The sequence below is a fragment of the Rhodnius prolixus genome, unplaced genomic scaffold (assembly GCF_049639745.1).
Source record: "Rhodnius prolixus isolate KJV_2025 unplaced genomic scaffold, Rpr scaffold_3, whole genome shotgun sequence".
In the NCBI taxonomy this organism is placed as follows: domain Eukaryota; kingdom Metazoa; phylum Arthropoda; class Insecta; order Hemiptera; family Reduviidae; genus Rhodnius; species Rhodnius prolixus.
Genome location: NW_027411603.1, coordinates 48270110 through 48292414, shown reverse-complemented (window position 1 = coordinate 48292414; position 22305 = coordinate 48270110). Strand labels below are relative to the sequence as shown.

The 22305-nt window shown below is 34.8% G+C and overlaps 1 protein-coding gene and 1 long non-coding RNA gene across 5 annotated transcripts in view; one reads left to right on the top strand and one right to left on the bottom strand.

Annotated features, from left to right (window-relative positions):
* sdt (MAGUK p55 family member stardust) overlaps positions 1–22305 on the bottom strand; it is a 166117-nt gene that overhangs the window by 58990 nt on the left and 84822 nt on the right. The gene's annotated exons all lie outside the window — the stretch shown is intronic.
* On the top strand, positions 13411–17441 carry LOC141453345 (uncharacterized). Of its 3 annotated transcripts, none has more exons than XR_012457955.1 (3): positions 13411–13598; positions 16920–17074; positions 17229–17441. It is a non-coding gene; the product is annotated as an uncharacterized lncRNA (long non-coding RNA). The 3 variants fall into 3 exon arrangements; XR_012457956.1 differs by having other exon boundaries at positions 17207–17441; XR_012457957.1 differs by having other exon boundaries at positions 16920–17119.

The window sequence follows — 22305 nt, the reverse complement described above, 5'->3', positions numbered from 1 at the left end:
CTGGAAATGCTGAAAATAAATCTTATGAAGCAGTTCATGAGGCGCTTAAGCTTAGCTTCAATATCACCAGATAGACCGCCATACACTAAACAACCATAGTCGAAATGGGGGAATATAAGAGAGGAAACTAGGAGTTGCCGGGTCTTAATTGGAAAAAGGTGACGGGAACTATTAAACTGCTTAAGGATATGGATGGAACGACGAGAGATTTGGGAAACATGGTTTTTCCAGGATAGGTTTTGATCGAAAGTGATACCAAGGTTTTTCACAGAGGAACAATATTTTATTGGGGTATTGTAAAGGAAAAGATTAGGAAGAGGAGCCAATGATTTAAGGAGTGGGTTGGAGCCAATAACTATAGCTTTGGTCTTTTCTACATTCAGGGTAAGCTTATTGTTCGTGGCCCATGCTGAGATGTTATTGAGGTCTTCTTGAAGTTTAAATACAGCTTCAAACAAATCCGACGGGGAAAAGGATATGTAAATCTGAAAATCATCAGCATAGAGGTGATACTGGGAATGAGAGATGGAAAGAGGAAGGTCATTGGGGTAAATTGAGAAGATGTATTGTTGGTTTAGTGGGTTTGATTCCCCCTGGTCTAGGCCTTGGATTTTTATTAATATTTAATAGGAGAAATTTGTAGTAAAGTACTTTTGCAAGTCCACCTCCCTGATGTGAACCAAATCTGTATTGCGTTTTAATAGTTCTAATTTGCTAACCCCACCAAGTGATTTCAATTATCTCTTAATAATTATAATTAAAGTCGCAAACTGTTCCGAGACCAGTAACATGGGTTGTCAAAAGATAACCATGGCCACAATAAACAGATGGCCATCAGAAACGCCCCTCTAATTTTTTTTTTTTTAATAAGATTATTTATGTAGAAATAAATTTTAAAAACTTACGGCAGTCAGTCAATGAAAAACGTTTATTTTACAATCCAAACGAGTGAGGGAAAAGTGCTCGAATTTCCGTACTTAGAAAAATCCAGCAATTGATTCATCCACAATTTTCCCCCCGCTTTTAGGCTTAAACTTTGGCAACCTTCAATTCCAGATTTTCAAAAGGAACATGTTTAATCTTGAAATCAATTAATTTTTTTTTTTCAGGAAAAATCACATGTTTAATTAATATAATTTACAGTAAGAGGAAGTGGTCTGAGATTTTCATGACGTACTCCAGATTTTCACAAATCTATGGTTATTTTTAAATTTATGACGCAGTTATTCGAGTTAGGCTAAGTTTAAAAGGTTAGCTATCTCTGTTTTCCAAAGATGGTATTTAATTAAATTTAAAATTTATACGATTTACCAGTTTTAAATAATCGTGATTCACAAGAAGAAGGCTTGGAAGAAACAGAGGAAAGATTGAGGGAAGTAAAAGACAAGATCTAGACTAGACAATGCAATCAGCTAGCTGGCTGAACAGAATGCAATCCGATACTATTGCAACACTGTGCAATCTGTAAAGAAAAGAAAAAAAAACATGGTTGCAAGTATAATTTAGTTGACAAATAGTTTGGTCACGGGATTTTTCACGCCTTAAAGTTTGGAAATCTCTGGAGTGGTGGTGGGGGAAAGGGAAAACGATTTTATTGTCTCAGTCAATTTTGTGTTTAATTAAACTCGGAACAGATTTGGTTGAAATTACGCTAAAACGATCGTGTTCGTAATTTACGTAACGAGTTATTTGATATTACGGAATCGCACGGAAATATAAAATATAATCTTGTAATTGGTTTTTAATTACAAATAAAAGGAGGGAAAAAATATTAGTTATAATTATCTACTTACCAATAATATTTCTTGGTTAGACGCATGGTTGATGGTAAACAGAGATGGTTTTTTTTTTTGGCTACGTGTCACGTAAATCTGTACGATTGGTGGAACAGATGGGGCAGCAACTCTAGCGAATACTGATCGAGATATCTAAATGGCCGCGACTTCATTGTTGACAACACGTTACGTAGACATTTTCAAAATGGAATCTCTTGCTTCTATTTTCCTATATTACGAATTTCTTCTATGTCGTCATCAGCTTAGTTGCTGCTACTTCTGCTTCTTCTTCTTCTTCTAAAAGTTTTGAGAATGTATATATATTATATTATGTTTTTTTCCAGGATGTAAGTCTCTAGTATTGGTTCTGTATGAGCTTAAAAATTTTATTGTTTTATGAAAAACCGGAAATGATAGGTTTATCTAAGCAAGAGGTTGCCATATTTTTTTCTTTTTTAATCTTAGATCCCCTCAAAATTTCCGAAAGCCCCTCAATCCCGTCAGATTTTATTTTTAGAGGTTCCCTTACTTGTGTGATAAATAAATAAATGTAGTTAGTACGTAATGAATGTTACGTAAAATTAGACTTCAATATTTATATGTTCACTATAATAAATTAGGATTATTGCAGAAAGCGTGACGTCATCGTTTCTAGAATCCCATGTAATCCATATTCATACTGATTAATATAGATTCAAGCCCAAGAGGAAATTTTTTTTTTTTGCGCATCAACAGCTGAGGTCATTAGCGCCCGGAGCTTTTTCCAGTACACTGCCGGCCTCCGGACAGTGTTCTCTTGTTACAGACAACACTGTCCATCACCGGACAGTGAGCTGTAAGAAGCTCCTAGGAAGAGAAAATCTAAGGGTCAGCTGCTGGATTCGAACCCGGGACCTCCGCGTGGGAGTCCAGTATGCTAACCTCATAGCTAATCCCTTCCCAAGAGGAAATGAAACCTTTCGAGTTTTATTCGTCGTAGTAACACAAATTTATTTTGTTACTGACAGATTTCAGAGTTTCATCCATTATAGGGGGTAGACTAATCAGAGGCATAACTTTCTTGCATTTAATTTGAATCTGAAGAGCAGGAGTTTTGTTTTTCAAACCCAATGGATCAAATAAAAATTAATAAACACAGTGTGAGTGGAAAACTACAAAGTGATATTTTAGAATAAACTAGACTTAGGAAAATGTTTTTCTAAGTTTTCCTTCTTTCAGAAAACGGCTCTAAAGATTTTTTTCTGCAACCATGTGGGGAAGTTCTCATTACTCAATTAAAATCAGCTGTGTAATGCCCAACTTCCCACACTAGTGGGGAAAAATTCCCATTAGTGTCACTTTCCTCACTAGTGAGTGGAAAAACTTTATTGTGCTTCCTTGATATAAGAAGTTTTGTTATTAACATAAATATTTTCTGTAAAACTTTAATAAGTTTATTTAACGTAACTAAATAATTAAAAAACGAATATTAAACAATAAAATAAAAATTGAAAGGAATATAGAAATAAAAATAATACTTTAATAAATAATTAGATATTTTTAATTATAACAGTTAAAAAGGTTATAGTGTTACCTTATAGAAATTTAAAATGGATTCTTGCGATTCCTGCTTAGAAAACACTCCTCCATCAATAAAAGAAACAGCAGAAAATGTAATAAGTAATGTAAATACGTAAGTAATGTAAATAATTGTAATATAACAATAAATGTTTATAATAAATAAATTACTTTTTGTAGACTGTAAAAATGAAATTTTTAATTTTTTTAGTTAATAAATCTAATGGTTGCAGAAAAAATACAATATTTAACTCGAGTGTCAAGTATTTTCCACACTTGTTAAATAAATAACTATTCCAAATATGGATTGCAAACTTTACGTATAAATAAGAACAGTTAATTCTTATTTTAAAAACAATTTCTGTAAAGAATTAATCTGGTTAATTTTAATCGTTTAAGAATTTCAAAAATGAAAAAAATATATATTTTTTTTAATAGTGAAATACGATTTTAGGGTGGCGGGGGAAGAATGAAAAGATATTGACAATAGTTTATGGAATATTATAAACGGAAGCCAATGTCTGCGCATCAGTCTGTCGCCACATTGTTTACCAGTTTTTTATTTGTTCCCTATCGTCAAATACAATAGACGTATCGCAACACATGGCAATTGAAAACAATATATTTTTTTTTCAAACAGAGAGACACAATATTCTTGTGGCGCTACAAAAAAAATATTGTAATTAAAAAAAGTTGAAACAACAGCTGCGAAAATAGAGCATCAAGAGTTAAAAGGATTCACCATCTGGGTTTCGTCTTCAGGAATCAGGACCTTTATGCTTAGAATGGAAATGCAGTTTGCCAAAACAGTTCTCGTAAATTAGATGCAAAAAATGGCTTGTTAAGAATTATACACGAAAAATTATTCAATTCGATGTTTTAGATCGATATTTCGAGAAAATCGTTGAAGCTATTTTTCATTAATAAGACCCGCCAAAAAGAAAAAAAAGAGGGAAAAAATCCATTTAGCAAAGTGGAACTTCCGGTAATGAAATTTCCTTTAAAGTTGGGAATATTTAGAGGGACGTTATCCGTTTTGTGATCAAAGTTCGAAATAAAGAAAGTTATAAGAGTATTTCCGGTTCGAAACCAAACTGAAGGACCGCTGGCATGTTTTTGAAGGAAGTAACAATCTTCAGATACCTCGAGCACACACGTACATACCAACCTCTAATCCAAAGAGAAACAGAACAAGTATAAAAAGATGACGACTGAACCAAAAGAAGCGACAATCTAGTCTTTACATCAAATCAAGGATATTTTGTACAGTACTAATGACGGAGACGAAATTTGCTGAAGGAAATCACCAGAGAGGAAGCTGTACAGTTTGAAATATACAAAAAAAAAAAAAGTTATTAGTTTTAACAGACTGAAGTTGGCAGCAATGATTATAAGAAAAAAGGGTGTTGATAGTAAGTCCTTCACCCATATATTTACGATACTTAAAATACAATTTGAAATCATTCACGGAATTATACAAGCTATTATATGTGTTGAGGTTAACCATCAATTAAATCGTATTAAATGAAGTAATTGTGGAATATATTAAATTAGGAAATGTAATTAATTATAGAATGAAAGGTGATTACACAATAGATTCTCACAAGCCTTATTAAATGTTTTAATGTTTTTTAATTTCACAGCGTGATAAGAACTGGAGGTCATTGGAGACCGATGCCGATGTCCCCAGTGACGCTTAACTGTGAGCAGTTACGAAGAGGAAAAATCCAAAGACAACTAGAAGAAAATGCTCGAGCATAGAGAAAACTTCCTCTTAGAGTACGCGCAGATCTATCGCCAAAGGATGTCACTTCACAGGAAGTGATTATGCAACAGAAAATCAAAGTTTGACATTGTAGGAAGGGTATTCAAAATTATTTCAAGCTTGCCACTATAAATGTTATGCCATGAAATCGTAGTACGATTCGCAAGTGTACCAACCAAATTCTATGTATGGTGTGACAATCGATTCCGATGAAAATTGAAAATCGAAAAATCGCAATATTTTTTAACGAACAGGAAGTGATATTACAAAAAAAATGTGTTGTTTAAACGGAAGTATAATTTTACTAAAAGCTTATTTGAGATTTTGTTTTACAATTTAGTTATAACCAATAAGAAGTGGGTTCGTAACACTATGTATCGTTGATTTTATCCCCATCTTAGAACGTGGTAAACTTGAAACTAATATATCTCAGATTGATAACGGAAGTTACACGACAAGAAAGTGCCTATCTATAATCAGCCATATTTAGTTTCAGGAAATCAAGAAAAACTACGAGTTTAATGAGCGCCTGTTCTTGTAAAATCCAATATTTGAAATAAATTAAAAGTGTCAAGCACTGCATCTGATCGAAACCGGATGTAGCAGCAGTAGCAGCAGTCAAGAAGTGAGCAAAAGTTAATCAAAAACAGTTTTCGCACACAGCAATGTTGTTTTGATAACTAAACTCTAAAGCTCCAAAAATGATGGGTTGCTCATCCTGATGTACCAGCAGCAGCAGGTGTCCTTATCACTCTATGGGAAAGAATAATAAGTTTGGTCCCCAGAACAGGTATAAACCGGAACAGGTGCTAACATATGTGGCTCTCGGCTGGTCATAGTAGTAGAGGTAGTACATTCATGTATGTACTTTTGATGTTCCTGAAGCGTGTCCAGTTTCTCCTACACAATTACTCTTGGGGTCTTTCTGGACTTATTTACTTCCCAGTAAACTGTTGCATCACTGTAATTTTTAGATACTTTTTTGTTTTTTTTTCATAGACCTTTGCAGAGTTTTTTTTCCAGAAATTGAAATTCCTAATACCAACGGGCTTGAAATAAGAAGAAAAATTAAGGCTCTCCAACAGCGGCCATAAAAACTTGAGTTTTTTTACCAGCTATATTTAGCGCATGATGTATTGAACTCATATCAATTTTGTAGCGGGATTATCTCCAATCTAAATAAGATTAGCAACTTCTCATTTTTAACGCTTTCAAAAGATAAAACTAAACTTTTGCACAAATTTTCTCCAAATTTTGAAACTAAGTAGAGAAGACAAATGTAAAACTAATTCGTTTAATTTCATATCCGGAAGTTAAATAGAATGCTGGAATAAAAATACCGGATTTATATTTTGATTGGGGTGACTCATTGAAGTTTAGCAAAAAATCTGCCGTGAATCCCAAGAATAATCCTTATTTGTAGCCATGGATTGCAAATATTCTGAAAATTTCAGTCAAATTTTATTCATCCCAATAAAATCTAGTTTTAAGCCAGAACGTATCCTTACAGGAAAGCCTATCCTAATCCATCTCCCTGGGAATTGCTCCAAAAAAAATTATAGAAAATCTATGTACATGCATCTAATGCACACAGGAAAATAAACAGTATAGTGATTAAAATAGCAGTAATTTGACTGACTAATGTTCTTCAAACTAGAGATTTAAATTATTTTTGGGAAATATCGAGGTGCGGCCATCAATAAATACAACTTTTTTTGCTTTATACCAACGTTATGATGATATAGCTCTACATTAAACTTCACAGACTTACAATACCCTGAAGAAGGTAGTAAAAATTATCGAAACGTTGGTATAAAGCAAAAAAAAAAATGTATTTATTGATGAACGTACCTCGATATTCCTCAAAAAAGCATCCATCAACAACGGTCCAACCAAATAAACCAAAAACCGTCATAGAGATTTAAACTTCCTTTACAGTACGCCAAGAGCTAGTAGGATAGTACGTCACAAGCACTTCCAGATAGATTCTGCATATAATTTCTCACAATGACGGTGCATCGAATTTTCCAGAAAACAACTCAGGTGCACCAAGTTCGATTCCTAGAAAATCGTTGGAAAATTCTATTAAGGACTCTTATTAAAGAGGGGGGAGTAGTAGGAGTTTTTCCTTTTAAGGGCCACTTCAGGGTTATTTATTTCAAACAAGGATCAGTTTTTCCAAATTCCCAATTATATATATATATATATATAAAGGGGTTGACAGGAAATGATACACTTTACAAAAATTAATATTATTAGTTAATAAACGATTTTTTCGTAAATAGTTCCTTTAAAATGAACAAGTACAATACTAAAGTCAAGTAATTGTAAGTTTCAAATTGAATTACGGAAAACTACAGTAAGAGAAAATTGTATTAATACTAGATTTTCCTTTCACTTTTTACCCTGTTTTGTTGGTAAAACTAAGGAAAAACGAGAGGAAAAAATGGAAACAACTTTTCATAAAACCAAATACTAAATTTCGACAATAAACGGTAACGAACGATAATAATTTAAATAAGTTGATTATGTAGGCTCATGTTTACTGATTTTTCATAAACATGTACCAGTAAAAGTGGAACTAAAATAGAAAAAATTGTTTATTTTACGTCTATAATTGTAAATTTTTTAATAATATTTAAAAATTTGTGCAGAATTTTGATAAATGTTACTAACAAAGTGAAGGAAAATCAAAAATAAAAGCAAATACAAAGAGGAAGTTCAACGAAAAGTAGATTAATATAGCTAACCACTTTCCGTAGTCCAGTTATACGTACTATACAGTTTCCGCCTCTCTTTTGTTCGAACAATATATTTACAAGAGTCGTAAAAACCAAATCGATAAGCTTTCAACAATATTAATACCAATACTTCAGTGATCTGAGTGAAAATGGTGCTTAATAAACTGGTTAACCAGAGATTTGAAATCACCAACAAAATGAAGAAGGAAATTTAATAGCTTCTACGTGAAAAAAAGAGAAAGATTTCATATCCGCTTCTCAAACCCTTTATCGCGTACTAAAATATGGAGATCTACTTGGTGTGTTACATTATAGTAAATAAAATTCCTATGATCACGTGGTGAGATGTTATAGATGAGACAATTTTTATTAAGTACCCATAGAAACGACGGCGGAAGTTGGTAAATACCTGAAGGTAGGTCAGACCCCACTCTAATGGAATACGTAATTCTACTCAGCGCTCTGGAATTTGTTAAGCAAAAGTAAAATTCCATTTAAGCAAATAATTGTTTAGAAATAACTGAGAACAATTTTTTAAAGAGAATATCGTATTTATTTCAAATTTTTGGAATAGACTTAGTTTTTATTGGAAAAGGCATACATTGCAGGTCCCTTAAATTCGAATATAGCATCAATTTTTTTTTTTTTTTTAGACGCGTCTGAAGAGAATAAATCGAAACACTAAAAATCATTTAAAAGCTTAGACTTGGTATTTAGAGTTGATACCAAGGTTTCAGACCGGAAGTTTGCTATCTTGCGGAGACGTGGGCTCTCAAAGTAGTGTAGCAGAGATCATTACTAGGAGAATAATGAGACGTATACGTATATTCGGGACAAGTATTTAAGCAGCAAGGTACTTGGCAAATTAGGTCCAACCAAGATGGTGTCATGAAGTTGTAGTAAGTTTCATTAAATCAAGCTGGCTTGGACATGTAGAAAAGCAACCAGATGACGAGGATGACTAAGAGAATAACAATCGAAAAAGAGCATGGCGGAAGTAAGTCTTAGAAGATGATCTGTCTAAAATCGGAGTAATCGAATGGAGGCGAAAAGCTCAAGACAGAGATACGGAGAGGAGTTGACCAGGAAAGCCAAAGTCCACCTAAGACTGTAGCGCCAGTTATGCAAGTACTATCACAGCTGACGATGTCCAAAGTTTTTGGCCAAAACCGGAAGTATACAAAGAGATCTTTCAATTTTTTTTTTCTCGAAAATCACAACTAATCACTGTTGTTTCTCTTACAAATTCTCAGGGTTCGAACTCGGATAAAGTCCAAATATTTGAGCCATATTTATATCTTACCTAAATCTTAAGATGAATGTAGTTTTCTAGTACGAGATAATATTGAAATATGATCTTACAGGAAAAATTTACACCCATCATTTCCGTAAAACAAATTTTTTTATGGGAACCATTTCCGGTTGAACTAAACAAAAGAAGAGTGGAACAAATCTACTGAATTAATAACGAGGTGAAGATCACAATGTGGAAATCTATTCACATCTCTCTTTCAACTACCGTTAATGGAATTTTCTGAAACAATTTTACAAATAAAAGTTTAAGTCTACCATAAATACAACTAGGAAAATTGAAACTAAATTTTAAAAAAAGAAGTAGAAGCCATTTTTTAGAAAATATTTATAAACTGGGAAAATCCACTTAGTAAGAAATACTCATAATTCCAAGTGGATTTTAAAACAGAAATATATTGCAAGTTTATCGATCTAAGCCATCAGATCCTTCCTAGAAGACCAGAGCTCTTATAATTGCATCATTTAAAACTAGAAACAAAAAAAAAGTAAGAATCTCCTAAGATTAAAAATGCGTAACCCGTAAATGGCACAAAATGTGCGTAACTTGTATTTTATCAATTCATAACCTTCTTGGCTTGTAAGACCTTAAATTTGTGCCAAAAAATTATGTGGTCCTTACGTGGCAATCTACCTTTTACAGTTTATGCTTGAAAAATCTCTTTTTCTTGTTTAGGAAACTTTAAAATATGTACTTCCGGTAAAAGAACTCTTTTTTTTTTTACAAATGAAGGCGAAAGCTACAGTTATTCTTAGAGCAAAGCGAACTCTTTGTTTTCTTTTTGTCTTAGAATGTATGGAAATAAAAGGACCTTCTATTTGGAAGAAGAAATTCAAAAAAAAAAAAATGAGGTGTAGAAGGTGTGCCCCGGCGTAGAAGTAAAGGAGACGAACAACTCTTAGCGTGGTGGCGAGGAACTTCAACAGCCGGGCCAAGTAGAATCTCAAGGTCGAACATACCTCCTCTACATACTACACAAACACATCGGGGCAGAGCGCGCGTGCACGCGCATACTCTTACCTATTGTGTACATATGGTCACATAACTGGCCATCTCAAATCGCACAGACGATGGACAATTTCAAAATAATAATTAGGTATACCAAAAATTTAATTTAATAAAGATTAACTTACAGCTGATCAGTTAAAAAATAAATTATGTTTGATACAGTATTCACATATGAGCCAAATACGGATTCAGTCGCTTATGTAGAGAATCTGAAGGCTGGCTAAATTTGGAATTTGGGAATACGTAGGTTGGTTCCACTTAGGATGTAAGTGCTAGCTAAAAACCGGGTTTTTTTTGGAAATTTCTAGGTTCAACTGAGAAAACATGAATCTAATGTTTCCCTCCTCTCCCCCCCCCCAAAAAAAGGGCATCCCCTATTCATTTTAATGGTAAGAGGGGTCTTTTTCTTATTATTATGATGGTACAGTGAAGATTTTTACAATGAAATTGGGCTAAAATATTCAGCAGGGCTGCTCTAAAGAACGTATAATTAAAAAGAGATTTTAATGCTTCGTTAAAATTTTGATTTTATAAACAATCCAATAAAGCAGTTCCTAGACTGAGAAGCTGTAGAGATGAAGAAGAAAGGGCAGATCGAACGAAAAGTGGATAGATGACGTCCGAGGAAAGCCTGCACGATTATGAACTGACAAAAGAGGATATCCGGGATAGATCCAGTTGGAAGCTAAAATTAAAAAGAACACCTGGTTTCTTTAGAAGGAAAATTTTAGAAGGATTTCTAAGAAACAGTATTGAGAAACAGGGGGGGGAAATGGAAGTTACGATTTACTGATTTTTATTTAAAAAATTTTATTTGCATAATTGTATATGGAGGAAATAAGTTTTAAGACGTTCTAAGGTTGAGATGGGAGTCTTTTCGAATTAAGTTTTACAATCTTTACAACAATTAGTAAGAATTTAAGCACGACTCAAACGTTCAAAGTTTGAAAATATGAGTCATAATTTCAAGAATTGTAGCAAAAGATTATCACTAAATAGTTTTGTTCTGCATTCCATAGTGTGGAGTAATGAAGAATGATATCATTTTTCAGTTTAATGGCTTAGAAATTTGGTAGAGGGATTTTACCAAATGGTGAACAATGCCGTTAAAGTCTTTTATCTTAAGTTTGGCGCTTCAATCATACTGATAAAGCATTGTGAACTCTTTAAGTGTTCACAAGCTCCTGAAGCCATCAATGGTAGACACGAGTTTCAAATATATATATTTTTTTGATTAAAATTACTTTATATAACCATTATCAAAATGCCGGATGTGGAAGTGACTTCAACCAGAGCTTAAGCCCAGGTTTTTTTTATAGGTAACCTCATGAACTGTTTGCAACTTACTTCCTCACCCCATTCTAGCAACAGGTTTATAGAAAATTGAATACCTTATTTTTTGTATTAGAACACGTCATACTAAATAAGAAGCTATGTTTACTTCGTAACAGGGTCAAATTATGTCGATAACTTGGAATGGCAATGTAAACAAAATTAAAACTTAGCTATTAAGCTATATAATAGAATTGATAAACTATTGAAGAAATAAACAAAATTCTGTGTGTACACATTATCGCCATTGACGTAATTTAATTTCACTTAACTTGGACTTTGTACTAAAAGCGAAAACCACCACCTTTTACTCAAAAAAATGCTACTGTTTTTAATTTTTTAGATATTTCCAGAATCATTTAGAATTTTATTGACTAATTGAACTTGAAGTATTATACTTGAAATGAGGCAGTACATTATACTGAAATGGTACTTTACAGGAAGTGGATGGAACTCACCCACACAGGAATGGCTAACAAAGAAGATTTTTCTAGTTCAACGTTTTAATTAAAATTTGTAGATCATCGCGTGTGTAACTAAATTCCGGCAAAAAAGTGAACAACTTCCGATTTCAATGACTTAATGTTTCCGGCAATTTTTATGTTTTATTATAACATTTAAACAAATATAAACGGTGAAAATACGATGACGAGGATTTTCAAGATTCCCATAATACTTGGGTTTTCAATAATAGAAGCTTTGCTTTTCTAGAAAGGGTTCTGAAACATAGCATTTTCTTTACAGGGTACAGACACCTGTTCCCTGCCGCCAAGTCTTGCTTTTATTCAAGTTATTTCTTTCAAGCTTCTATTATATAAGACCCTGATAAGACCTGGTAGTGCTTAAATGGGTAAGCTAATGCTGGGTTTTTACCAAAGAGAGCAAGACAGCCTTGGAGAGTATGGGGAAAGAAAAGTATTGGTCCAGTAAACGAAGGAGAAATGCATCAACTAGGAACTGCAAACTCCCTATGGAGAAGCAGGACTTCGTTGCATGTATTGAAAAATAAAGGAAGATTCGAGTTGATTAGGACATGTGGAGGAGGATGGTGGATAACAGAATCCCTGAACGACTTTTATATGGAAGGCCCCGGGGGCGTCAGGAGAAGAGGTAGAGTCAAGAGTGAGATGGTTTGATGACGTCGAAGAGAAAATGAGTGGGCGAAGGTGTAGACTAAAGGCTCTTGATAGAGCTCAGTGGAAAGCCTTGATTGTGGAGGCCCTGGTCCTTTCAGGATTGTAGTGTTGAGGAAGAAGCAGAAGAAGAATATGGGGAAAATAAGAGAAAATTAAAACTATTGGAACAGTTACAAGGAAATTTTGTAGCTTTTTGAGAAAAATGATTCTAATTTTCTTAATTTACGTGTATTACTAACTAAAATAAGGGAAAATTGTTGCAATAAGAAAACATTTAATTTTCTTAGGGCGGAATGAAAATTTTCCTCAGCTTTTTCTAGTTTTTCTTTAATTTTCTAGACAGTCATCAAAGTGTATTCCTGTTAAACTTGGACCGGAACCCTCGTTAGGCTTATCTCATTGTTTTGAAACTCTTTATACAAAACGAGCAACCATTACAATGGGTATTCCAAAGGAGGTTTTGTGTTTACGAAAGATCTCGAAACTCGCAGGAAGATGAAAATTTAAATTTGAGCCCACCAGCGGTTCAATTATTATAGGAAGTTATTAATCAAATTAAATGCAGGTATTGTATGAATGTTTACACACAATACTAAAAACAGAACCAACACAGAGAAAAATAAAAGATTAGATAAAAAAATTTTAAAGACACAACTAACTCCAACCAAAAGACAATTAAATAATAAAATAAAATAATAAAAAAAGACAATTAAAATAATGGTTGATTTACTTTAACAAAGCCTTCAAAATCATCCAGATGTATTTATTCTGGTTACTATGGAAACTGATGGTGATGAGTGATGAAACTAAAACTTCTTTTATGATTGAAAAACTTATTTTTGGTGCACTTTTTTGGTTTAAATGAAAAAATAAAATCACATCTTTTTCTTTTTCTAACCAATAGAATCACTTTTTAGAAAATAACACTAGAAATTTATGGACGGAGGAAGAGCACTTAAATTGATAAAATATGTATGTATATCACTAAAACATCTTAAATTGTACATAAAAAATTAGAGATAAGTGATGTTGATTACTGTACAAGCTATAATAAAAACACTAGTTTAGGACGGAATATAACCAATGGAGAAATAACGTGAACAGAGCTGGAAACCACTACATACCATACAGAAAACTGAACGCGCTCTGTACAGAAGAGAAAAGTGTCCGTCCGTAGTGTTGGTGGTAGTAGTGGTGCAGCGAGAACGAGAGAGAGAGAGAGGTAGTTAGTTTTGAACAGAGAGAGTGGAGACTTGGAGTCATTCTTTCTCACTCTCTTGGTCTCCGTTCTAATACTATTGTCTGTGTAGTAGTGTGCTGGTGCACATGTTATTTGTTGCTGTTGTTGTAGTAGGAGGTTAGGTACCTGTAGAAGAGAATGAGGGAGAAAGAGAGAGGAATAACCCCCACCACAACTCAACACCCCCTCCACCTACACTACCTGGAATATCCAAACTCTCTATACAATTCTCTACCACTATAAAAGCTAACTCTTCGTTTTTACACAACACGTTTAAACAACGAACACGTAAACAACATACACACACACTATATCCACCGACTGGGTGACTTGGACTGAGCCACAAGCTCTGCCTTCCCTATGCTCCGCGCGATGTATGTCTGTCAGTCCATCGTATATACTCTAGATAATTTCTAGACAACAAACATACTCTCTTCTCTCTTCTATACTAGTATTTGGTTACAACTACTCTCTGAACTCTTTGTGTGTGTGAAACTCCTTAAATTCCAGCTAATATAATAGCTAATTCTAGCTACTAGCTAGAAGCGTTAGGGTTCTCGCTAACTTAATTTTTTTTCTCAACACAGGATGCCACGCATAAATATAAAACACGCACTCACAAAAAAATACGTCACTTCCTCTATAAGTGCAAACACTGTTTGCGTATTTAAAAAAAACTCGTAGTTTACAAATAAGAAATATTTTGTTTTCTTAAATTAATTTGTCTTCGAACACCGAAATATTAAGAGACTCAACTGAGTTTTTAAATTTGGCCATTACATGGAAACAACACTCAGGAGGGGGAGAGCTGATTCCCTCACGCGTAATCAGTGTATTACGTAAAAAAAAGTTACTACCAAAAAAATTGTCCGGTAGATTATGGACAAATGTACCATTTTACTGAATAAAAAACAACAATTAATTTAATAGGATGAAAAAATAACTGTCATTTCAGTCGAGTAAAATTTATTTTGCCAAGCTTTCGATCTAGGGGCTACGTCCATCTTCAGGGCTGTGGAACATACGAGGGTCGTTTGAAAAGTCCGTGCAAAAATAAAAACTACTTAATTTTTTGGGGTAAACCTTTTTTATTTTTCAACATAGTCTCCTTTTAGGCTTATACACTTCGTCCAACGCTGCTCTAGTTTGTTGATCCCTTCCGAATAATAGGATTTGTCCAAGTCTGAAAAATAGCCATTCGTTTCTGCAATCACCTCCTCGTTTGAATAAAATATTTTTCCCGCCAGCCATTTCTTCATATTGGGGAACAAATAGTAGTCCAAGGGAGCCAAGTCTGGAGAATAGGGGGGATGTGAAACGAGTTGGAACCCTATTTCCATTAATTTTGCGACCACAACTGCTGAGGTGTGAGCTGGTGCGTTGTCGTGATGGAAAAGGACTTTTTTGTGGGCCAATCGTGGGCGTTTTTCTTGCAGCTCGGTTTTCAAACGGTCCAATAACGATGAATAATATGCACCTGTAATAGTTTTACCCTTTTCCAGATAGTCGATGAGGATTATTCCTTGCGAATCCCAAAAGACAGTCGCCATAATCTTTCCGGCCGAAGGAACGGTCTTCGCCTTTTTTGGCGCAGATTCCCCCTTGGTAACCCATTGTTTAGATTGTTCTTTGGTCTCAGGAGTGTAGTGATGTATCCATGTTTCATCCACAGTGACGAAACGACGCTTAAAGTCCTGCGGATTCTTCTGGAACAGCTGCAAACCGTCCTTGCAACACTTCACACGATTTCGTTTTTTGGTCAAGCGTGAGCAATCGCGGCACCCATCTTGCGGATAGCTTTGTCATGTCCAAATGTTGATGCAAAATATTATGTACCCGTTCATTCGAGATGCCCACAGCACTAGCAATCTCACGCACCTTCACTCTTCTGTCATCCATCACCATATCATGGATTTTATCAATGATTTCTGGAGTAGTAACCTCAACAGGGCGTCCAGAACGTTCAGCGTCACTTGTGCCCATATGGCCACTCCGAAAATTTTGAAACCACTTAACTGTTCTAATCGAAGGTGCAGAGTCACCATAATGTTTATCAAGCTTCTCTTTAGTCTCCTGAGGCGTTTTGCCTTTCATAAAGTAGTGCTTAATCAACACACGAAATTCTTTTTCGTCCATTTTTTGAAAATCACTCGACTTCCTCGATTCAAACGAATGCCAAACACAAAGAAATAGACCGATCTGGCTGAAACTTGGTGTGTGTTCTTCCAAGAGATGCTACTAACTAAACATAACCTCGATACGCGACAGTAGTGCTATCTCTCTGACTTTGCACGGACTTTTCAAACGACCCTCGTATTTACAGTGTGTTAACAATGATTCGAACACATTCATCACACTTTCGATTTACCAAACACAAAGAATTCAGAAACCAACAAATCAAAAAAAGGGAAAGTTCTAGAAATGATATTCATATCTAAGACAGAAAACAGTTTAAATTTCAAAACAGACACGAACAATTTAAACAACATATACGCAAACTTACTACAAAATACTTGTGACAATTGGCAACACTGACTTCCACACAACCTAACACATATTACACACATAGACCGATCACACTCAGTCCATGAACAGACAAGACAGAAGACACACCAACCCCAGTAATGTAGAAATATTACTTTGTAAACTAGGTAAATAATTTTTGTAAATTTCGTTACATTATACACATTCATTTCAATAGAAACATTGTTAACAATCTGTAAATATGTTCCACAGCCCTGAAGATGACCTAGTCCCTAGGTCGAAAGCTCGGCAAAATAAATTTTACTCGACTGAAATGGCAATTATTTTTTCATCCTATTGAAACTATGAATCAGTCACCAAAAATAATGAACAACAATTAATTTAATGATTATTGCTTTTACCAACTAACGGACTAACTCGGTAGAGCGTTAACCCAATAGAAACAGAGTTACCACAGAAAGAAAATTCGTGTTCATTCACTTTTGTTAAAGAAGTTTTGAAAATAAAATAAAAACTGAACGCTAAAAACATTCATTTTTTAATAACTGCACATCATTTCTTCGTGACAGAGCCGCGAGGAATCCGTCCATGTATCTCCCATTATAACTGTTCTGTCCATCAAAAATGAAACGGAAGAAACCCTAAGGAAATTTCAGGAAGAAACAAAAAAAAATAATAAAAAAAGAAGGTGTAAACAGTAGTGGGCGGAAGGAAGGTTTACGCAGTGAGTACTACCAACTGAAGAAGAAATGTTCTCACAGACAATAAAGTACTGTGAGATAAGTTGTAGATAATTTCACTTAATTTTGCTTATTCTTTTACTGTCTTATGATTCAGTGTTATTACTGTTAAATAGCTGTCCATTTATCTGTATGCAGAATATCTGTTCAACGTTTCGAACTAAACCGGAACAACAACTGGATGCATCTAAGCCGTAAGAACTCCATCAAACAGGATGAGGAAGTTTTCTGATTTCTTGTCCATTTCAAGGAAATCATAAATAAAGTCTCCTTAGAGTTGGAAAAAGCAGTTTTCTTTAGATCAGTACATTTGGTCAGTAAATAAACTTTCACTGGGGCACTTTAAAAGCAAGACAGGCAGCATCTATCCTCAGTGTTTAGGTTTTATTTAAATAAAAAGGAAACTTGAAGTAAATAAAATGGTTGCTAGGAAACAGTGATGCGTGGGTGAGTGAAAAACTAACATTTCACGACAATCAGTTTATCTTGGAATTCTTCCAAGGTATGCACTACTCATGTTCTCTACAAAAAGATTGTAGCCACCGATCTTTCAGATCATTTCTTTCTTCTTGAAACCAAAAACTAGTTCTGATAAAGTAAATTGCGTAAAATTTCAAAAAAGAAAGTTCTAGAATTGAATAAGGCAGAAACAGTAAAACATCTTATTTGTGTAAAATATTTGGGAATCGTCAGATTCCCTTATCGAATAATTGGCAATAAATTCTAATTCAGGGGTCCTCCAAACTACGGCCCGCGGGCCACATGCGCACTTCCGGAAGGGGCATCTCTTACATTGGTGGTCAGTGAGAGGAGCGGCATATGTGGCAGTGTGACAAAGCGCTGCGTCGCTCATGTACAGTACTACTTCCGATGACGCGAGATGCACGCGTCACGGCTCCGAAAACAGTGTAAAATAACAGCAGAAGTAGGAAGAAAGGCAAAGTACTATAACTAAACCGGACATTGGACCATCTCATTAGCCAAAAGCAGATCCATAATTCCCACAGAAATACTGGGCAGTTTGGCAGATTTAAATTTACTTGTTCTTTATTTGAAATATTCTATTTGTTCCCGTTTTGTTTTTTTTGTTTTTACTTTAAAATAGTTTGTTTTATAGTCCGGCCCTCCAACGGTCTGAGGGACAGAGAACTGGCCGCCTTGTAAAAAGTTTGGGGACCCCTGGATTAAGTGATTACAGTCAATTTACACGATTTGACACAATAATGTTCAGATAAACTGTGAACGAAAAATAGTTTGCAACGAATTATGGGATAATGATGCGCAATGTGAGATAATATCAGTGATATCTTATTATTGATCGATTTTCAACCATCTACAGAGATTTTATCATTAGGTTTAAATAGAAAAATGATGAGAATTAAGTTACGCAGTCTGGCACACTAGTCAGGAGAAGTTGGTGCAGAAGTTGATGCTGGAATGCCACGATTATGAGGATGGTTGACGTTGATGGCTTTGTGGGTTTGTCGTTGGTGGAGGGTATCGAAAACAAAATGGAGGAACCTAGGTTATGTACGAGTCGAGGATAACATCAGTTATGAAAGTAGATAATTTTCTTACGCATAGTGATTTCACTTCCTTAGAACTGTCAATCAGAGAGTATCACAACCGAGTAAACTTCAGCTGATTGAGGATTATATAATCTTCAAAACTTAGGCTAACTGCCGCTTTTGGGCGATCCCATTTTAAACTTATCTACCATTAAGTTACGCGAAATCAAACGCAAAGAGTATTTCATCAATGAACATTTATTCTTTGATTAAAGTTGGTAAATCCCGAGAGATTCATGATTGGTACACCTCAGTTGAAACAATGAATCCATATCTGGATTGAAACTAAGCTATCACGTTATTATGTCTCAATGATTTCCAAGATTCCAAGAATGTACCATTTCTGTAGGAAATTCTATTTCGAATCAAACAGTTACTTCCTTTAATATACAGGTGTAATTAACACAGGTGCATTGAACTATGTTGTTGGTATACGTCATCAAGACGTTAGAATGTCAAGATAGTTAAGAATGTCTTACTATTTATTAACTATTTTTTACTTAGTCTTTTTTTTTATGATTACATTTGAACTTAAACAAGATTTAGTGAATTTCACACTTAGCTTAAGCTTAATATCGACAATTTGGCGGATGATTTAGGCGAAAGAAATGCACAAAAATGCCACTTATCTTCTTGCCATTTGCCTCTTTTCCTTTGTCTTAAGGATAATAGTCTAACTAAAGAAGTTGTTCTAGCAGCGAGGTGGAGGACCTCCATTTTATGCCATGGTAGCCGCAGACTCTTCGGGCAACCCCGACGAAACTAATCTAAATCTAAACTGTGAATTCTTCTCTTTTTTTATTAATTATTTGTTAAGTTACACCAGCGCTAGATACGCCATAAGTAACAATAACAATAACTGACACCACTACAAACTCACTAATTGAGGGGAGAAGTTATCCAGTGATAATCGCCTAGGAGGATGATCTGGATGGTGATGAGATGATAAATGGCGGACAAGAGGATTGTAGTGAGAGTGTCTAATGAAAACTTTTGTAGCGAGTTCGTGCAAGCTGGACCTACAAACGGAATTTCCAGGTCTGTGTGGATGGTTTAGATTTGAAACGTAAAATGGAGCCGTTTAACGATAGCGCGGAGAATTTTAGATTAAAGAGATTGAATTCTGTGAAGATTGGAGCGTTTCGTTAAACCCGTACAGTTCAATTCTGCAAGTCCAGGTGGGTTTTAGTATAGAATTGTAAATCAATCGTTTGTTATTAAGTGAAAGATTTGAACGTTGGTCTAGTAAGTCTTTTAAGTAGTCGATAACGCCAGTTAACTTCAGTTCGTTTCCCAGTCAGTCTATTGTCTAAATAAAGCCCAAGATAACGGGGACTACATTGGCAGTAGGAATTGGAATTGAGTCATAGAAGATATCGGAGGAAGAGTGATCCGGCGGAGAGTAAAAGTAATATTTTGAGATTTTGTTTCATTTAACTTTGTTTTTCCATTTTCTTGAACCATTCCTCAAGAGAATAGAGATGAGCTTGAAGGTTTCTGTGTGAAGTTACTGGATCAATGGGAGGAGAAAGTCTACGAATTCTATATTTTTATTTTTTATTAACTGCTATAAAAGTGAATAGATCTCATTTCAAGGAATTCTTTCACCTACTACCTATCTCTTATCTTTCTAGCTGGTTACCCAATCAAAGACTGAGAGCCTAAATAGTGGCCCAATCATAAACTTGAATACATATTAACTTTCTTAAGATAATTCTTATTAAAAACCCAGGCGAGTGAGTCACAGATTAGAGCACCAATTATGTTAAGAAATGTAGTGCGTGTTTTTAAGTAGATGGCAACGTTTCATCTGTAGAAGGAAGAGAGACATAAACAAAACAACTGGTTAACTTGGTACATAATGGAGCTCTTCAATAATTATATCTTTTACGAGACAAAGTTCTTAAAAAATATAAAATAAATAAATAAGTTAAAATAAACAGATGAATGGTAAATGTTAGTAACACGCAAAATTATTATAAACAAAAAAGTTATTTACAAAAAGAAAAATATTTACAAAAAAGAATTTGAGGCTACAGTTTATTGTACTTTCTCAAAGGCCAATAACTGTAAACAGTATTAACTTGAATCTAGAGTGAATACTCCACACGTCATCTCGTATTATCTCTAACCGAAATTTATGCCCTCCCCCCCAAAAAAAGAGAAAGCGTGACATCATAGGTACCACCCCTCCTCAGAACCCCGCTAAATCAATATCATTCGAGAAAAAGTTGCAAAACCAAAGTGATTGGCCAAAAAAAGCCTAGGCTAAGTCAAAAGCATCAAAAAAAAACCTTTAGGCTTAACCAAAGTAGGAGATCAACATTTAGGCCTTTAATATCGGAGACCAACAGTGAGTATGGCGATGTATGTTGTAGGGAGATCGCTTCCTTGGCTTTACGATCCACGATTTCATTTCCTCTCAGACCTGTGTGACCCTTAATCCAGATTAAATGTACCGATTTGCCTTTTGTAAGAATATGTTTTAATAATTCGGAAGTTTCTAAGATTAAAGCGGGGGCATTATTTCCAGAATTTTGTAGTTTTTGGAGAACACTTTTGCTGTCTGTGAGAATTAACACCAGCGATTGGTCTATTGAATCTACATACTTTAAACAATGATATACAGCAAATAATTCGGCTGTGAATATGGAAGCGAACTTATTTAATTTGAATTGTAAGGAGACGTCAGCCGAAAGATCAATCATTGCACATCCCACACCGTCTTGATTAAAAACTATGCAAAAGCGGAGTGCTATACCGGAATGGCAGCGGACATACGAATTGGCAAAGGCGAGAAAAGGCCAATTTTACACAGCCATCCAATGTAGTGTCCCCAAAAGACCATGGTTTTACAAATACAAAAACCACAATAGGAAGTTTGTTAGCACTGTCATTAGAATGAGGTTCAACAACAATTATTCGCCGCACCATCTAGCCAGGATTGGGGTGGAAACATCTCACCAGTTTTCCTGTACTTCAGGAGTAATAGCAGACGCCAACCATCTAATCCTGGAATGTACTAATAATACTAAAGGAAGAGAGCGTTTGTGGAGGGCAGTGATAGCGACGGGATGTCCGTTACCTGCCAATTTAAATACTATTCTAGCAGCTGATGATGGCAGAATTTACACAGAGCTCTTTGAGTTTATAACAAACAACAGGATAACTCTGTAAATATTCAAGATGCTAAAGAAGAATTTAAATGGCTGATTTGCTTGCTCAAGAGGCCAATAACAAAGGAAAAAAAAAAAAAAACATTTAGGCCTCATTCAAGATCTCCTCTTAGCAACTGGAATCCCTTTCTTGATAATAGAGAATCAGGCAAAACTGTACTCGTCAGATTCCTTGGATCTAGAGGAGTCTATTCTTATAAAGATGGTATAAGTTTTGATTCTTGTTCGCTACCATATTTGATGATCTTGGTGGTTATTTGGATTTGAAACTGAACAAGTATTAAGTTGAATAACATCAGCATCCAACTACCTCCTACTCCTTCAAGAAAATGAAGGGTGAAACTAGAGCAGCTTCTGCCCCCTATGGACGGAAACTTCCCTTTAAGAAACTGCATTAAGACAAAAATCTATTGCCTCTTCCACTTATCACAGATTTGCTTATTCTTCTAAGTCATGTAAAAAAGAAAAAAG